This window comes from Anomaloglossus baeobatrachus, chromosome 2, assembly GCF_048569485.1.
Source record: "Anomaloglossus baeobatrachus isolate aAnoBae1 chromosome 2, aAnoBae1.hap1, whole genome shotgun sequence".
Classification (NCBI taxonomy): Eukaryota; Metazoa; Chordata; class Amphibia; order Anura; family Aromobatidae; genus Anomaloglossus; species Anomaloglossus baeobatrachus.
Window position 1 is genome coordinate 292,539,491 of NC_134354.1, and position 20,547 is coordinate 292,560,037.

The following is a 20,547-nucleotide window of genomic DNA, read 5'->3' on the forward strand; positions in this document are numbered from 1 at the left end:
TGATAGCACTTGCCAGTGCTGCAGGGAGACAGGGGGTAACTGTGGGTGAATGATGTGCTGGCGCCTTTGGAAGCAGCTGGGAGTCTTGGAAGGCTTCCTGTGTACAGGCTCCACGGACCTTTTTGATTTGCATAACTTTTTCAAGTGGCATGGGTTCCCCCTTATTTTTCATAAACAGCCCAAGTACAGCAGACAGCTGGGGCAAATATTATTAGGGTGGTAAGGCCCATAGTTACTTGGCCCTTCCCACCTTAAAAATAGCAGCCTGCAGGCGATACAGAAGTGAAGCATCCTTTAAATGTGTAAAATCTGGTACTGAACTTGACTCTTCCCGTTTGCCCTGGTGCAGTGACAATCGGGGTAATGGTTTATGGGGTTGACAGCTGGAATCATTTTGTGGTTTTAGTAATGGGTGGACATCTATTAGACATCCCTATTAGTGATGAGCGAGTATGCTTGTTACTACTCGGTACTCGCAAGAGTATCACTGTACTCGGGCTACTCGGCGGGGACCGAGTAATCTCGCGATACTCGTGCTGTACTCGTGGTCTTTATTTCTGCATGTTGGCGCTCTTTTGAGAGCCAGCCCTCATGCAGGGATTGGCTGGCAGACCACTGCAATGCCACAGCCCTGTTAGTTGTGGAATTGCAGTGATTGGCCGGCCCGCACAGCGTGACCGAGCCTTTATACCGGCCGGCGCGCTGTGCTCTGCTCACAGCCATCCAGACAGTCAGTGCAGGGAGAGTGTCGCTGCTTCAGGGAAAGGTTTGCGGCCCTTTATAGCTATTTCCGTAGCAGGGCTGCAAACAGTGTGACCAAAAGTCCTTCTCAGGACTATTCTAGTTGTATACAGGCAGGCAGGGTATAGCCAGGTCGGAGTACAGTAGCAGAGTCCTTCTGAGGACTATTGTTGCTGTATATAGGCAGGGTATAGCCAGGTCGGAATACAGGCTAGTGACCAGAAGAGTCCTTGTCAGGACTATTGTAGCAGTATACAGGCAGGCAGGCAGGGTATATAGCCATTCCTAGTGGTGACCGTATACCAGCCTTCATCATATCTGGGGCTGGTGTACACAGTCTAAAACAGTCCAGATAGTGTCAGACTTCTCATTAATTGTCGCTCCTAAAAACCTGTTAGGTTCTTAGTGCGTCCGTGCTTGCATTTAAAAACCGCACGTGTGTGCCTGTCGGTGGCAGCGTACAGGTGCACTTGTGTGCGTTTTTCCAAACTATTATATAACGCACAAGTGTAGTGTATAATACACGTCAGTCAGCAGTGGCTGATAGTGTCAGAGTTCTCATTAATTTTTGCTCCTAAAACCTGTTAGGTTCTTAGTGCGTCCGTGCTTGCATTTAAAAACCGCACGTGTGTGCCTGTCGGTGGCAGCGTACAGGTGCACTTGTGTGCGTTTTTACCAAATTATTATATAACGCACAAGTGTAGTGTATAATACACGTCAGTCAGCAGTGGCTGATAGTGTCAGAGTTATCATTAATTTTTGCTCCTAAAACCTGTTAGGTTCTTAGTGCGTCCGTGCTTGCATTTAAAAACCGCACGTGTGTGCCTGTCGGTGGCAGCGTACAGGTGCACTTGTGTGCGTTTTTACCAAACTATTATATAACGCACAAGTGTAGTGTATAATACACGTCAGTCAGCAGTGGCTGATAGTGTCAGAGTTCTCATTAATTTTTGCTCCTAAAACCTGTTAGGTTCTTAGTGCGTCCGTGCTTGCATTTAAAAACCGCACGTGTGTGCCTGTCGGTGGCAGCGTACAGGTGCACTTGTGTGCGTTTTTACCAAACTATTATATAACGCACAAGTGTAGTGTATAATACACGTCAGTCAGCAGTGGCTGATAGTGTCAGAGTTATCATTAATTTTTGCTCCTAAAACCTGTTAGGTTCTTAGTGCGTCCGTGCTTGCATTTAAAAACCGCACGTGTGTGCCTGTCGGTGGCAGCGTACAGGTGCACTTGTGTGCGTTTTTACCAAACTATTATATAATGCACAAGTGTAGTGTATAATACACATCAGTCAGCAGTGGCTGATAGTGTCAGAGTTCTCATTAATTTTTGCTCCTAAAACCTGTTAGGTTCTTAGTGCGTCCGTGCTTGCATTTAAAAACCGCACGTGTGTCCCTGTCGGTGGCAGCGTACAGGTGCACTTGTGTGCGTTTTTACCAAACTATTATATAACGCACAAGTGTAGTGTATAATACACGTCAGTCAGCAGTGGCTGATAGTGTCAGAGTTCTCATTAATTTTTGCTCCTAAAACCTGTTAGGTTCTTAGTGCGTCCGTGCTTGCATTTAAAAACCGCACGTGTGTGCCTGTCGGTGGCAGCGTACAGGTGCACGATTTGCACAAACTTGGATATAACGCCCAAGTCTAGTGAATACACGTCAGCACAGCATTGCAAAATGCGCAAGGGCGTTGGCAAGGAACAAGGAAGTGGACGTGATGGTGGTGCAGGCAGAGGCCGAGGTCGTGGGCAAGCTCTAATTTCGCCACAACAAAGGGCCACATCTAGTCGCTCGCACGTCCTGTCCCAAATTCTTGGGGACCGCAGCAGTACACCGCTCTTGAACCAAGACCAGTGTCAACAGGTTGTTAGTTGGATAGCGGATAATGCTTCCAGTCAGATTGGCACCACCACAAACACTCTGTCTTCCACACGGTCAAGTGTCAGTAGCCGTGATACTGCACCGCACATTTCAGAACCTGATCCTCCTTCCTACCACAAGGCTGAGTACACGTCCTCGGACATTAATGATCCCACACTTGGACACTCGGAAGAGCTGTTCACGTTTCCATTCGCACATTCTGGCCTCTCGCCAGCTAATGTTGAAGTGGGTCATGAGGAGATCGTATGTACAGATGGCCAAATATTTGAGCAGCCACGTTCTCACGAAGTTGGCAACGTGTCTCAACAAGGGGTGGACGATGATGAGACACAATTGTCAGGAAGTCAGGAGGAGGAGCAGGGTGCGGAAGAGGAAGACGACGTGGTGGATGATCCAGTAACTGACCCAACCTGGCAGGAGGATATGCAGAGCGAGGACAGCAGTGCACAGGGGGAGGGAGGCGTAGCATCCCAACAGGCAGTAAGAAACAGGGTGGTGGCTCCAGGCAGAAGTCAGGCAACCGTTCCCCGGAACAACAACACGACACAAGGTGCCTGTACAAATGTTAGGTCTTCCCGAGTCTGGCAGTTTTTTAAGTTGGCTCCAGATGATTCTAAAAAGGCCATTTGCAACACCTGCCGTGCCAGCATCAGCAGGGGTACCAAAACTAGCAGCCTGACCACCACCAGCATGATCAGGCACATGTCAGCCAAGCACCCGACTTTGTGGGAAGTACAACAGAGTCGAGGAGCAGTGCTTGCTGATGTCACTGCTACGTCTTCGCTGGTTGTGCATGCGAGCCAATCCCCTGTCCATGCTGCCTGCGAATAAGCCTCCTCCGGTCCTGCACCTGCAGTTGCCTACGCAGAAATAACACCATCATCAAGCACGTCCTTGTCCCAGCGCAGCGTTCAGTTATCCATTCAGCAAACCTTTGAACGCAGGCGCAAATACACTGCCAACACCCCACATGCCACAGTTCTAAATGCTAACATTTCGCGACTGCTTGCGCTGGAAATGTTGCCTTTTAGGCTGGTGGAGACAGAAGCATTCCGCGACCTGATGGCGGCAGCTGTCCCACGTTACTCGGTCCCCAGCCGCCACTATTTCTCCTGGTGTGCCGTCCCCGCGTTGCATAACCACGTGTCACAAAACATCACACGTGCCCTGAACAACGCTGTTTCACCCAAAGTCCACCTAACCACAGACACGTGGACAAGTGCTTGTGGGCAAGGCCGCTACATCTCGTTGACGGCACACTGGGTTAATATTGTGGAAGCTGGGACCCAGTCTGAGCGAGGGACGGAACACGTCCTTCCCACACCAATGTTTGCAGGCCCTACCTCAGTCAGTGTTTCACCCACACTCTACAGCTCCGGAATGTCATGCTCTTCAGCCTCCTCCTCCTCCTGCGCATCCTCATCCACTGTACCCTCCACACCAGTCCCAAGCTGGAAGCACTGCAGCACTGCCTCGGCGAAGCGGCAACAGGCTGTGCTGAAGGTAATCTGCATAGGTGACAAACCCCACAATGCAGAAGAGGTGTGGACAGCTCTGAAACAGCATGCAGATCACTGGCTCACACCTCTGAACCTAAAGCCAGGAAAGGTCGTGTGTGACAATGGCCGGAACCTGGTGGCGGCTTTGAGGCGAGGCCAGCTGACACATGTTCCATGCGTGGCCCATGTGCTCAACCTCGTGGTTCAGCGGTTTCTAAAGTCATACCCAGAGCTGTCTGATCTGCTGGTAAAAGTTCGCCGCCTGTCTGCACATTTTCGAAAGTCACCTACTGCTTCAGCCGGCCTTGCCGGCTTTCAGCGCCGTTTGCATCTTCCGGCTCACGGACTGGTGTGTGATGTCCCCACGCGTTGGAATTCAACTCTGCACATGTTGGTCAGGATATGTGAGCAGAAGAGGTCAGTTGTTGAGTACCTGCATCACCTAAGCCGTCGGGAAATGGGTCAAACTCCACACATAACACCTGAGGAGTGGAGATGGATGTCCGACCTATGTACCATCCTCCAAAATTTTGAGGACTCCACCAAGATGGTGAGTGGTGATGACGCCATTATTAGCGTCACCATACCACTACTCTGCCTTCTAAAACGGTCTCTGCTCAAAACCAAACATGATGCATTGCAGGCGGAGCGCGATGAGTTGCAGCAAGAAACAGTAGTGGGTGTGGGTGATAACACACAGCCCAGCCTCGTCTCATCACAACGTGCAGTGGAGGACTATGACGAGGAGGAGGATGAAGACATGGAGCAACTCTCCGGCCAAATTGAGGATATGACATGCACACCAGTCATATCCTCGGTTCAGCGTGGCTGGCCAGAGGACAGGGTAGATGAGGAGGAGGAGGAGGAGGAGGAGGACAGCATGTTCAGTCATCGTGTTGGTCAGGCTACTGAAGTCCTGGCTGTTAAGAGTCTTGCGCACATGGCTGACTTTATGGTAAGCTGCCTGTCTCGTGACCCTCGCGTTAAGAACATCTTGGCCGACAATCATTACTGGTTGGTAACACTGTTAGACCCACGCTACAAGGAGAACTTTATGTCTCTTATTCCCGAGGCGGAGAGGTCAAACAAAATGCAGCAGTTCCGGAAGGCCATAGTCACGGAAGTAGGCAAAGCATTCCCCTCACAAAACGCTAGCGGCATAGGTCAGGAATCAGTGGACAACCAAGGCGTACAGCCGAGAGAGGCACAAGTCCAATCCGCCAGAGGTAGGGGAACAGTCTTTAAGATGTGGGACAGTTTTCTCAGCCCCTCACGTACCACAGCCCCTGAGGTGCGGGGTAGTGCCACAAGAAATCCTAAGTTTGCCCAGATGCTCAAGGAGTACCTTGCAGATCGAACAACTGTACTCCGACATTCCTCTGTGCCTTACAATTATTGGGTATCCAAGGTGGACACGTGGCATGAATTGGCTCTCTACGCCTTGGAAGTTCTGGCCTGCCCTGCCGCTAGCGTTTTGTCAGAGCGTGTTTTTAGTGCCGCAGGTGGAATCATTACAGATAAACGCACCCGCCTGTCAACTGAAAATGCTGATAGGCTGACTCTGATCAAGATGAACAAGGGTTGGATTGGACCAGACTTCACCACACCACCAGCAAATGAGAGCGGAATTTAAAGTTTGTAACGGGAATTTGCCATGTACCTCCAGTCACCCATGGGTACACACTTCTGGACTTTGGATAATCGCTGGACTGCTCCTCCTTCTCCTCATGCGCCACCATGATGACCGTTACAAGAGTTAGGCCTTTGTTTCAGGTATACCCCCAGTGGTAAATTTTTTCGCCCATTCTTTGCAGAATGGACATTACAACGACAGGAGACCCGCTCCTTTGCAATGGGAACAATGTTTTGAGGCCCTCATGCACGTCTCTATCCAGGGACAACGTGGAGCCTCCCAATATTTGGCTGCCCTGCCAAAGGGCTATACTATAATACACCCACTTCCTGACAATGGACACTTAATGTTTTGAGGCCCTCATGCACGTCTCTATCCAGGGACAACGTGGAGCCTCCCAATTTTTGGCTGCCCTGCCAAAGGGCTATACTATAATACACCCACTTCCTGACAATGGACACTTAATGTTTTGAGGCCCTCATGCACGTCTCTATCCAGGGACAACGTGGAGCCTCCCAATTTTTGGCTGCCCTGCCAAAGGGCTATACTATAATACACCCACTTCTTGACAATGGACACTTAATGTTTTGAGGCCCTCATGCACGTCTCTATCCAGGGACAACATGGAGCCTCCCAATTTTTGGCTGCCCTGCCAAAGGGCTATACTACAATAGACCCATTTCCTTCCAATAGGCACTTCAGGTTTACAGGCCCTCATGCACGTCTGTATGCAGGGGCATTGGTGAACCTCACAATTTTGGACTGCCCTGGCAAAGGAAAATACTACAAAGACTCAGTTCCTCAAAATGGGCACATTAGACTCAGAGGCCTTTATGTACGTCTCTTCTCAGGGACATCGGAGTGCCACACAATGTTTTACGTAAAATCTTTCATGTATTGATCTCAAAAAGTAACATACATTAGCTCTATCTCACTATTGGGTATGTGCCCTTAACATTTCCGCCATGAAAATTCATTTTGGTGTCATTTTGGAAGGTTTTCTGGTGAGTCCGTAAAAATGGCGTAAAACGCGGACAAAATTGTTCACAGCTGTGACTTTTGAGTGATAAATGCTTCAAGGGGTCTTCCCCATGCTGTTGCCATGTCATTTGAGCACTCTTCTGAGACTTTTGTGCCATTTTTAGGGTTTCTACATGCTGCCGGTGGTCATTTCACAAAAATACTCGGGTCTACCATAGGATAACATTGGGCTCGGTGCTCGGGCCGAGTACACGAGTATCTTGGGATGCTCGGCCCGAGCCTCGAGCACCCGAGCTTTTTAGTACTCGCTCATCACTAATCCCTATCAATAACCCAGTAGAAGTAAATAGAAATAAACACAAAAAATAAAACTTAAAAACACCCCCAACTCTATTTCTTATTTACTGGCAAATTCAAATTTCAAAACATTCATTCACCTCTAATGGGCATAAATCACTGATACATTGCAAGCATGTGCAAAAGTGAAGTAACATAATATTTTTTAAATTTGTTAGCAATTATTATGGGAAAGGACAGGAGTAGAGTTGAGCGATGTTCGAGGTTCGTCAATTTCATGTTCGAGTGATTTTTGCGGGTGCTCGAGATCGAACTCGAACGCAAGCTTTTTGCTAAAAGCTCGATAGCTCGAGTTATGTTTGATAACGGTTCGATCAGCAAAAAGCCTAGCTAGTTACTAGCTGGCTTTTCACTGTAATAGTGTGATTCACTCTATTATCAAATTTCAGCGTATAGTGTGCGGGGGGATGCGGTTTAGATCTGTGGTGCACTGCTGAGAGAATGCCAATCGCCATTTTTTATTTTTTTTTTCCTAAGCACGCGTGCAATGGGGCGGGCCAGGATGTCAGCCAATCACAGACATACACACAGCTAAGTGCATTTTTGCCAGACAAGCAAGGGCATGTGTCATAGGCTGTGAATGTCACATGTCCTTGCCTTATAAAATACGGCCATTTTCCCTGTCGCCGCCATTATTTCCTTTCTGCGTGTGGGTGACAGTCACAGCTCACGCTGCTGCCGCCGATCCTGCTGTGTGCGCTATAGACATAGTGCAAGCTACACAGCGCTGTAGTGATTAGGGACTGCTTGTTATTTCAGCCCTTTTCAGGGCTGATTTCCAGGCGTTCATAGCCATAGCTGCTAGGCAGGTCCGTGCAAACGCTGTGTACAGCTTTAGATAACAGCAACTGTGTACCTCAGCTCAGGAAATTCTATGCTGCATTTTTTCATTAGCAGGGATAGGAAAGTGAGACTTCCTTTCCTGTCCTGGTACCCACAGAACCCGAGCACTGTACCCACCTGCACACTTTTGCCATGCTATTTTATTTGCCCAAAGAGCTGACACTTTTACTGCTATCCTAAAAGTGTCTGGAATATTAAGTTAGTGTTCCCTTCCTGTCCACTCTTCCACAGAACCCGGGCACTGTACCCACCTGCCCACTTTTGCCACGCTATTTTATTTGCCCAAAGAGCTGACACTTTTACTGCCATCCTAAAAGTGTCTGGAATATTAAGTTAGTGTTCCTTTCTTGTCCACTAACCCACAGAACCCGGGCACTGTAACCACCTGTCCACTTTTGCCGTGCTATTTTATTTGCCCAAAGAGCTGACACTTTTTCTGCCATCCTAAAAGTGTCTGTAATACTAAGTTAGTGTTCCTGTCCTGTCTACTAACCCACAGAACCCGGGCACTGTACCCACCTGCACACTTTTGCCACGCTAATTTATTTGCCCAAAGAGCTGACACTTTTACTGCTATCCTAAAAGTGTCTGGAATATTAAGTTAGTGTTCCTTTCCTGTCCACTCTTCCACAGAACCTGGGCACTGTACCCACCTGCCCACTTTTGTCACGCTATTTTATTTGCCCAAAGAGCTGACACTTTTACTGCCATCCTAAAAGTGTCTGGAATATTAAGTTAGTGTTCCTTTCCTGTCCACTCTTCCACAGAACCTGGGCACTGTACCCACCTGCCCACTTTTGTCACGCTATTTTATTTGCCCAAAGAGCTGACACTTTTACTGCCATCCTAAAAGTGTCTGGAATATTAAGTTAGTGTTCCTTTCCTGTCCACTAACCCACAGAACCCGGGCACTGTAACCACCTGTTCACTTTTGCCATGCTATTTTATTTGCCCAAAGAGCTGACACTTTTTCTGCCATCCTAAAAGTGTCTGTAATACTAAGTTAGTGTTCCTGTCCTGTCTACTAACCCACAGAACCCGGGCACTGTACCCACCTGCACACTTTTGCCATGCTAATTTATTTGCCCAAAGAGCTGACACTTTTTTTGCCATCCTAGAAGTGTCTGGAATACTAATTTAGTGTTCCTTTCCTGTCCACTGACCCACAGAACCCGGGCACTGTACCCACCTGCCCACTTTTGCCACGCTATTTTATTTGCCCAAAGAGCTGACACTTTTTCTGCCATCCGAAAAGTGTCTGGAATACTAAGTTAGTGTTCCTTTCCTGTCCCAGAGAATGTGGGCACTGTACCCACCTGCACACTTTTGCCATGCTATTTTATTTGCTCAAAGAGCTGACACTTTTTCTGCCATCCTAAAAGTGTCTGGAATACTAAGTTACTGTTCCTTTCCTGTCCACTGACCCACAGAACTCGGGCACTGTACCCACCTGCACACTTTTGCCACGCTATTTTATTTGCCCAAAGAGCTGACACTTTTTCTGCCATCCTAAAAGTGTCTGGAATACTAAGTTAGTGTTCCTTTGCTGCCAAGCAAGGTAAACCACATGTGCATTCTACACTCCTCCATTTCTGCTACGCAATTTTAATTTACAAAAGTGCTGACACTTTTAGGGGCATACTACAATAGTCTGGGATACTACCTTAGTGTTCCTTTGCTGCCAAGCAAGGTACAACACATGTGCATTCTTCACTCCTCTCCATTTCTGCTACGCAATTATTAACTGCAGGTAGTCCAGCCAATCTGTGACGAAGGTGGAGGCGTGGCTATAATGTTGCCTTCATCCAATGGTGGTTCTCTCGATGTCTGACAGAGCTCAACAATACCATCTGTTTCCACTTGCAAAACAACTGACGACCTGCCAATCACACTCCCTGTTGCGGGTAAAGGGGTGGATGTTCAGCATGACAAAACATGTGTGACTGCTGTCCCCACAGTCACAGAGGATGAAGAGCGCGCAGATGCACTTGATGGGGCAGGCGGTGGTTGCACAGCCCCGCTAGGCTGCATTGTAGCACAGTGAAATTTCCATTGCGACTTATGCTTCATTTAAAGTCGTGTACAGGGTAGGCTCCCCAGTACGCAGCAAAACCACGCAACAGGAAAAGGACTAAAGGCAGTTGGGTTGATAAATTATTGTTTAACTTTCCCAAAACAAATAATAAGAACCATGCCTAAAACTGAAAGAATAGAACAATTTATTCAGTTACCTACTACCTGGTAATCCCTCAGTGTAGCAGGAGTAATTGTGTGTGTGTGTGTGTGTGTGTGTGTGTGCGAACACAACTTCCCAGTGGCGCATCACAAGAGCTTACAACTTATCTACCTAAACATAGACAAAACCCATTCCCCCCCGAATACCCTTGTTAGTTGAAGCCTCACAGATACTAAGGCAGATGATAACAGTGTGAATGCAACCACACAGCTCAGCAACACAGTCTTGGAAATCTTGTAAAGCAACAGTCAATGCAAACATGTGTCGCTGTCCCTCTATGATTTAAACTGTAAATGACAATTTGACAGTGCAGAGGCAGCAAGCCTTATTGTATATATAGTCGGCCTAACCAGAACAGATATGTGTTTTGCTAATAAAACAAAGTGTTGCGTGCATGCATTACTGTCTGGGCCCAGCCTACCGTACCCGGGTACTGTGGTGTCCAGTTGCCATAAATACAGACTTTACCCTCCTCTCACGGTAAACAGTATAGACAGCACCGGAAGAATGTCGGTCTGTGGCACAGGATGCTGTTCACAGGCGTTACGGTCCTCCTCACCAAACTTCAACACGACTCCCCTCACAATAAACCGAAGTGTTTCCGCGGTGGCTCCTTGCAGCAACACACACATTTAGCTTTTCCTTCTGTTCATAGACAGCATCTCCAAGGCCACAGCCGAGGACCATTTTGCTATTGCTATAGTGACCAAACAGACAAAGGCAGATGCAAAAAAACGCAGCCCCTGGTGTGTAGTCTGCAACAATGCATGCAATGAATGGCAAATAAGCATGTTGCATTGACAGTGGATAAAGCTGATCAATACACCCTTACGCTATCAATTCATGTGACACTTGTGACACATGTGACACTTCATGGACGAAGTACTCTAAGTAGTGAGTTTTTGGCCTCTACTTAGAGATTGGTGACAAATCTTACAGATTTCATTACTTGGGTGATCCTTTGCGATGTCAAAAAATCCCCAGGCTAGGCAAGGCTTAGAGCCACCACGACTTCTGCTCAGAGACAGAGTTTTGGCCAAGGATTCAGTTGTTGACGTGTAGTGATGAGCGAGTACCAAAAAGCTTGGGTGCTCGAGGCTCGGGCCGAGCATCCCAAGATACTCGTGTACTCGGCCCGAGCACCGAGCCCAATGTTATCCTATGGGAGACCCGAGTATTTTTCTGAAATGACCCCCGGCAGCATGTAGAAACCCTAAAAATGTCACAAAAGTCTCAGAAGAGTGCTCAAATGACATGGCAACAACATGGGGAAGACCCCTTGAAGCATTTATCACTCAAAAGTCACAGCTGTGAACAATTTTGTCCAAGTTTTACACCATTTTTACGGACTCACCAGAAAACCTTCCAAAATGACACCAAAATGAATTTTCATGGCGGAAATGTTAAGGGCACATACTCAATAGTGAGATAGAGCTGGTGTATGTTACTTTTTGAGATTATTACATGAAAGATTTTACGTAAAAACATTGTGTGGCACTCCGATGTCCAAAACGCACGTTTTGTGCTTTTTACTAGCGATGTCGGTCATTTTTTTTTTCATTCTATCTCCCGTCGGTCGGTCTCGCTCTGTCGGTCTCTCTCTGTCTTGTCTGTCCCCCTCTCACAGTCTGTCGGTCATTCTACCCCCTCTCTCTTACTTTCCGTTCCCCGATCACTGCCGCGGCGCTGCACAGCTGTTCACTAAACTCCGGCGGCTTTTCCTCTTTTGAAAAAGCCGGCCACTCATTAAACAATCTCGTATTCCCTGCTTTCCTGCTTTTCGGAGCCTATGATTGGTTGCAGTGAGACACGCCCCCACGCTGAGTGACAGGTGTCTCACTGCACCCAATCACAGCAGCCGGTGGGCGTGTCTATACTGTGCAGTGAAATAATCAATTAAATAAAAAAAACGGCGTGCGGTCCCCCCAATTTTAATACCAGCCAGATAAAGCCATACGGCTGAAGGCTGGTATTCTCAGGATGGGGAGCTCCACGTTATGGGGAGCCCCCCAGCTTAACAATATCAGTCAGCAGCTGCCCAGAATTGCCGCATACATTAGATGCGACAGTTCTGTGACAGTACCCGGCTCTTCCCGATTTACCCTAGTGCGTTGGCAAATCGGGGTAATAAGGAGTTAATGGCAGCCCATAGCTGCCAATAAGTCCTAGATTAATCATGTCAGGCATCTCCCCGAGATTCCTTCCATGATTAATCTGTAAATTACAGTTAAAAAACACACACACCCAAAAAATCCTTTATTAGAAATAAAAAACACTAACAAAGTCCCTCATCACCAATTTATTAACCCTGACAAACCCTCCATGTCCGGCGTAATCCACAGTCCTCCAGCGTCGCATCCAGCTGTACTGCATGAAGGTGACAGGAGCTGCAGAATACACCGCCGCTCCTGTCAGCTTCACACAGCAACTGAAGACAGCCGCGCGATCAGCTGAGCTGTCACTGAGGTTACCTGGATCCAGCGGTGGATGCAGCGGTGGCCACGGGTAACCTCAGTGACAGCTCAGCTGATCGCGCTACTCACCGCCGCACCTGTCAGCTCCACGCAGCAACTGAGGTGAGTATCGCGATCAGCTGAGCTGTCACTGAGGTTACCTGGATCCAGCGGTGGATGCAGCGGTGGCCGCGGGTAACCTCAGTGACAGCTCAGCTGATCGCGCTACTCACCGCCGCTCTGGTCAGCTCCACGCAGCAACTGAGGACTCACCAGCTGAGCTGTTCAGCTGAGCTGTTACTGAGGTTAATCGCGGCCACCGCTAGATCCAGCGGTGGCCGTGAGTTACCTGACTGACAGCAGCTGATCGCGCTACTCACCTCAGTTGCTGTGTGAAGCTGACAGGAGCGGCGGTGTATTCTGCAGCTCCTGTCACCTGCATGCAGCAAAGCTGGACGCGACGCTGGAGGTCCGTGGATTACGCCGGACATGGAGGGCTTTGTCGGGGTTAATAAATTGGTGATGAGGGACTTTGTTATTGTTTTTTATTTCTAATAAAGGATTTTTCGGGTGTGTGTGTTTTTTAACTGTAATTTACAGATTAATCATGGAAGGTTTCTCGGGGAGACGCCTGACATGATTAATCTAGGACTTATTGGCAGCTATGGGCTGCCATTAACTCCTTATTACCCCGATTTTCCAACGCACTAGGGTAAATTGGGAAGAGCCGGGTACAGTCCCAGAACTGTCGCATATAATGTATGCGGCAATTCTGGGCGGCTGCTGACTGATATTGTTAGGCTGGGGGGCTCCCCATAACGTGGGGCTCCCCATCCTGAGAATACCAGCCTTCAGCTGTATGGCTTTATCTGGCTGGTATTAAAATTGGGGGGACCGCACGCCGGTTTTTTAAAATTATTTATGTATTTATTTTACTGCACAGTATAGACACGCCCACCGGCTGCTGTGATTGGGTGCAGTGTGACACCTGTCACTCAGCATGGGGGCGTGTCTCACTGCAACCAATCATAGGCGCCTGTGGGCGGGGAAAGCAGGGAATATGAGATGGCTGTGTGCAGAGCACAGCGCGCCCGCCGGTATAAAGGCTCGGTCACGCTGTGCGGGCCGGCCAATCACTGCAATTCCACAACTAACAGGGCTGTGGCATTGCAGTGGTCTGCCAGCCAATCCCTGCATGAGGGCTGGCTCTCAAAATAGCGCCAACATGCAGGGATGAAGACCACGAGTACAGCACGAGTATCGCGAAATTACTCGGTACCCGCCGAGTTGCCCGAGTACAGTGATACTCGTGCGAGTACCGAGTAGTGACAAGCATACTCGCTCATCACTATTGACGTGCTTTCAGTACTTTGTCTCTGTCCAGGAAGACGCAACGTAACCTCGTCGTCAGTAGCATCCTCCTCTGCTGACCTCATCGACTGGGTGACTTTGGTTTGACAGTAAGTGGGGTCTCCAACCTCATCATCACCCTGTGTGTTTTCATTCCCCTCGTCCTGAGTCCTCCGAGACAACCTCTTCCTGCCCTGACTGAATAGTAAACTTTCCTTCCAATCAGGTATCTGATTCTCCTTATCATGTTCCCCATTGTCTCCACCAGGAGGATTTACTTTTTGGTAATGAGGGTGTACATTATGTGCAGCACCTTCTTTATCGGTGCCTGGATCCGACTCACAAAGCTTCTGGGCATCTGTGCAGATCATTTCCCTTGTCTCCTGGAACTCGCTGCCTCAACACATCAGATTATCTTCTACACCCGCAAGCTTCAAACGGAACCTGAAAACTCATCTGCTCAGAAATGACTATAACCTTCAATGACCCCACCACCGTGCGTAGCTGCTGCCCAACCTCCACCCCACCTACTGTCTCCTCCCCAAAATCCTTTAGAATGTAATCCCGCAAGGGCAGGGCCCTCTTCCCTCTGCACCAGTCTGTCTATTGTTACTTGTATATGTATTCTGTATGTAACCCCCTTCTCATGTACAGCACCATGGAATCAATGGTGCTCTATAAATAAATAATAATAACTTCCTTGTCTGTACTCACTGCAGCTTTTGAGCAGACCTCTGATTCCCAGGCTTTAGTGTGATTGAACAGCTCTGCAGACTCAACCATCTCTGTTACCCCATACTCAGCAGGGCTGTTGGAAACTTGAGAGCTGTTAGGAAGCAAGTGCGATTGAGTTGACACAACAGAGGAATGTAGTATTTGGGATGTTAAACTTGAGGTGGAGGAGAGGCCACTTTATGGAGCACTTGAGATCCATTGAAGCAGATGCTGTTTTGGTGCCTCATCTACATTTGTTAGCGATGGTTGTGTCCGTGAAAAAAGGGATCATATCAGATTATCCACGGGAAGAAGTACACCTGTTATTTTGGCTGGTATTTGTTGTTACGAATCGTTGCCGCCATAAACGCAAGCAGCCTGCTGCGGTTCAAGTTGCGCCCAGGCGTCAGCTACCATTTTGGACTGTGCCTCGGGTTGCCCAGCTGGCTGCATTCTCCTCCACGTCTAAGTGTGGAGAGGCGGCTAGTGCGCATGAGTGTGCCGATTTACCCCAGCCGCAGCCTAAGTCCAATGTTTCGCCTAGTGAGTTTGCTCAGCCTGACTGTGCCATTCCTGAAGCTAAGTCCTCAGTTCGAGCTACAGCGCATGCTTCCACACTTAGTGCGAAAAGCCTCTTTGCACAGGTGCTTGGACTCCGTGCCGTGTCTAAGTCCTGTGTTGTGCCTAGACAGCATGCTGAAGCTGATAGTCTTTTTTCTGAGACTGTTGTTCATGCTACTGAGCATGCTCAGGCACTTACTACATCAGAGGCTGAATGAACGCTTTGGCCCTGCCCCTGACGTGGCAGGCCCATATAGACCACAGGGCATCAGGTGTCCTGATAATGTGGCCAGGCCACTCCGGACTGGCTTGCAGAGGCCCGCCCTCATGACTTGTCACCTCATTATTGTTGGTCAGACGATGACTGGTGAGGTGTTTGGGTCGTGGCTGCTATGAAGTCATCATTGAAGTTGCGGTTCCGAATAGGCCGCTGGTTATGGCACTGATGACGTGTCACTCTGCTTTTGTCTCCAGGACATGCATTGTGGTCCACCCTGGGTTGTGGCGGACCCAGGTTATAAAAGGTTCTGGAGCCAACAAGGAGGTGCGCAGTCTTCTACTATGCTCATAAAGAGCACAGCTCTATGTGTTGAACCCATTGTGGCTTTAGGCCAGAGGTAGGCAGGGATAGGATGTAGGTGCAGGCCGCCACCACAGTTGGTAACGCAGAACAGTTAAGACCAGCTCCTGTCCTACCAGTCCTGCTAGTGCAGCCCAGTGGCATTAACTGAGCTGCTGCTGCTGATGCGCCTGCTGTCCACAGGTGTGGCCCCTACGCACACGGACAGCGTACCCAATGGCCCCTGTGTTGTTAACAGGGAGTTCCTGGGCTGGGTGTGTGTGTGTGGACCCTGTGACGCTAACAGGGATCCCAGTCTCCAGATCCGAGTGTCGTCTAACTCGGTTCAGATTACTTTTAGTTTCAGAGCCACCCAGCTCTGTATCCTCCGCCTAACCTTCAAGTTGCCAACATCTCCTTTTCCATCTGGGAGCACGGTGGACACCGACTGGCGATTGGGATATATACCTTTCTCTTTATTTTCTTCTTAATTTTTTTATATAGTGCTAACATAGTATATACCACCTTATCCAAATCTGCCAGTCCCTCCGTAATAGATGGTGTTTCTTCAGCAAATGTTACTGTTGCTTAACCACCAAACCCACAGACACAAACTTTTTTACCCTTTCCAACACACCTGTTCCCCTTTCCACCAGCATCTGTCCTTTTTCAACTCATTTTGTATATGACCAAATTTTCAACTCTGCAGGGACACCGTACTCAACGCCGTCTCAGCACAGCAGTCAGAACTCGGTCCCTCAGATGTGGACAAGTAAAAGACCATTTCCTCCTAGCCATGACAAAGCGTTGAGATTTACTCACTGCAGCACTGGTGTTTAGTGTAAAAGCAGATCTAAGATTGCGTACCACCTTCTGCTGATACTCCTGCATACGTGCGTCCCTTTCTATGGCCGGACTTATTTTGCCAAATTTTGTCTTGTACCAGGGATCTAAAGGGAGCTTTACACGCTGCGACATCGCTAATGCGGAGTCGTTGGGGTCACGGAATTCGTGACGCACATCCGGCCACATTAGCGATGCCGTTGCGTGTGACACCGATAAGCGATTTTGCATTGTTGCAAAAACGTGCAAAATCGCTAATCGGCGACATGGGGGTCCATTCTTAAAAATCGTTACTGCAGCAGTAAAGAAGTTCTTCATCGTTCCTGCGGCAGTTCACATCGCTGCGCGTGACGCCGCAGGAACGAGGAAGCTCCCCTTACCTGCCTCCCGGCTGCTATGCAGAAGGAAGGAGGTGGGCGGGATGTTACGTCCCGCTCATCTCCGCCCCTCCGCTACTATTGGGCGGCGGTTCAGTGACGCTTCAGTGACATCGCTGTGATGCCGCACAGACCGCCCCCTTAGAAAGGAGGCGGTTCGCCGGTCACAGCGACGTCGCCGGACAGGTAAGTATGTGTGACGGCTCTGGGCGATGTTGTACGGCACGGCCCGTGTCGCGCAACAGATGGGGGCGGGTGCCCACACTAGCGATATCGGGACCGATAGCACAGTGTGTAAAGTAGCCTTAACAGTGTGGCAACCCACTAGTCAGCATTACTTCGAATTTGGACAATCTTAGGGTCATGTTGTAGGTAGTGCAGCAAGAAGATGCTCATGTGTCTTGCGCATACAGGAGGACCAAGTACTTGCTGTGTTGGTGGCGGAGAGGTGAGAATCATGACTCCTTCCTCTGCACTCTCCCCCCAACCTCGCACAACCGAAATGTGAGCAAGCACTCCCTCATCTGCTGAGTCTTCCATGCCCATCGCCAGTTCGTCCTCCATTTCTTCATGGGCTCCTGCACCTTCCTCAACAATTTTGCTGATACTATGTGCCCTTGTTAATCCCTCTCCCCCACCATCCCATGCCTGCTGCCTTGGTGCTGCTGACCATCAGGACCTTGTATATCTTGTTATCCCTTCCGCATATGACTCTTCCTGTACTTCCTCCCCTTCCTCTTGTCCCACCACCTGACTCCGAATACTGTTTACAGTGTGCTCCAGCATGTAGATGACAGGAATTGTCATGCTGATAATGGCATCGCCAGTGCTAAATATCTTCGTCGACATTTGTAAACTGCGAAGAAGGGTGCATAGGTCCTTGATCTGACACCACTCCAGCAGCGTGATCTGCACCACCTCTGGATCTAGTTAGCCCAGGCTATACATCATAATGTATTGCAGCAGGGCTCGGCGGTGCTGTCACAGACGCTGCAACATGTGCAGATTCAGATTCCTGCGTGTCGGCACATTGCATTTCAGGCGGTGAAACACCAGACCGAAAGACTTCAGGAGCGATGCAAGTTGTTGAGCTGCTGGGTGTGAACGGTGGAAGTGAGCACATAGCAAGCGTGCCCGCTGCAGAAGGCCATCTAGGCCATGATGATGGTTTAAAAATTGCTGGAGAACCAAGTTCAACACGTGAGCCATACAAGGCACGTGTGTCACATGCCCTGACGAAGGGCCGCAGCCAGGTTTGCATCATTGTCGCACATGGCTGGTAACTCACCATCGAAGTCCGCTCCATCAATTTGTACTACGGTCGCCAGGTGACACCGTGTTCCTTTCGTGCATAATGCTGATGATGGGAGAGGAGTCGATGCCAGCGGCGCCGGTGGATGCAGGTTCTTCTCACCCACTGGGCTGCATTACCTTGAGATATGCAGAACCACTGGCTGACTGTAGGTGGTGGGTGTCTCACAGCTCAAGTACCATCATTCAGCTACAACCAATGGGAAGACACCACACCCTTTTTTAGGCCCATCCTGTCTGCTGACCACTGCCAGACATAGCTCTGAACTAGAGATGAGCGAGGTTCGAGGTTCGCCAAATTCATGTTCGAGTGATTTTGGGGGGTGCTCGAGATCAAACTCGAACTCGAGCTTTTTGCTAAAAGCTCGACAGCTCGAGTTACGTTCGAGAACGGTTCGATCACCAAAAACGTGGCTTTTCACAGTAAGGCTATGTGCACATGTTGCTATCTGCATGAATCCTGCGTCCCAAGCACAATCCCTCTCCATTTCCTACTCACCGATCACGTGTGTCTCGCTCTACGTCTGTCACAAATCTGCGGTGTATTTTCCTCTTTAGAAAATGGCTGCCGCTTCATTAGTTATTCCGTGCTTTCCCCACCCACCGGCGCTTATGATTGGTTGCAGTTAGACATGTCCCCAAGATGAGTGACAGCTGTCTCACTGCAACCAATCACAGCCACCGGTGGGCGGGTCTATATCGTGCAGTAAAATAAATATATAAATAAGAAAAAAAAAATGTGGTTTCCCCCATATTTGATAGTAGCCAGGATAAAGCCACACAGCTGGAGGCTGGTATTGTCAGGATGGAGAGCTCCACGTTATCGGGAGCCCACTACCCTAACAATATCACCCAGCAGGCGCCCGGAATAGCCGCATCCATTAGATGCGACAGTCCCGGGACTCCACCCAGCTCATCCCGAATTGCCCTGGTGCGGTGACAATCGGGGTAATAATGAGTTTAATCATGCCAGGCGTCTCCCCGAGATACCTTTCATGATTAAACTGAAAGTTAAAGTAAAGAAACACACACCACGAAAAATCGCTTATTTGGAATAAAAGACAAAAAACACCATGGTTCACCCCTTTATTAATCCCAAAAATACCCCTCCAGGTCCAAAGTAATCTACACGACACTGTCAGCTCTGCTCCCTGAAGATGTAGTGGCACCGTAGCAATGAAGTGACTCACGCGGTTAGCAGAGACTTCAGTCAGCACTGCAGACTAGAGTTGAGCGCGGTTTGAGGTTCTCCAGTTCGCGGCTCGAGTGATTTTGGGGGCTGTTCTAGATCGAACTAGAACTCGAGCTTTTTGCTAAAGCTCGATAGTTCTAGATACGTTCGAGAACGGTTCTAGCAGCAAAAAGACAAGCTAATTACTAGCTGGCTTTCCGCTGTAATAGTGTAAGTCACTCTGTGACTCACACTATTATGAAATTTGAGTGTATAGTGGGCGGGAACAGCGCATTCAGATCACTGCTGTATGGATAATGGCGATCGCCATTTTTTTTTTATTTCTTGTCTTTCTTCCCTAAGCGCGCGCGTGTAGTGGGGCGGGCCAGCATGTCAGCCAATCCCAGACACACACAGCTAAGTGGACTTTTAGGCAGAGAAGCAACGGCATGTGTGATAGGATGTCCATGTCACATGTCCCTGCATTATAAAAACGAGTATCTGCCCGTCCGGACGCCATTATCTCTTCTGCGTCTGGGTGTCATTCACCGCTGGCGTAGCTCCTGTCTCCGATACTGTGTGTACGCTCTATACACAGCGCTATACAGAATAGGGATAGAAGTTTCTATTAGTCCTTTTAAGGGCTAATACCGGCAGGGTCAGAGCCATAGGTGAAAGTCAGGGCCGTGGAAACAGATTTTAACAGCTACACAAGATGACAGCGTCTGTGTAGCTAAGGTCAGGGATTTCCTCGCTGCATTTCCCCATTAGGAGGGATAGAAAGGGAGGCTTCCTTTCCTGTACCCAGACCCACAACCCTGCCACTGTACCCTCCTGCCCTTTGCACACTCAAACTCATTGTTACTAAGCCATTATACTAGCAAACACTGAGGAAACTTAGTGGCATCCTAAAAGTGGCTGTTGGACTTCTGTATTGTCCCACTAGTGCAAAGATATTTGCAGCACGTCTGCCTGCATTGCACACTCAAACTCATTGTTGCTAAGCCATTATACTAGCAAACACTGAGGAAACTT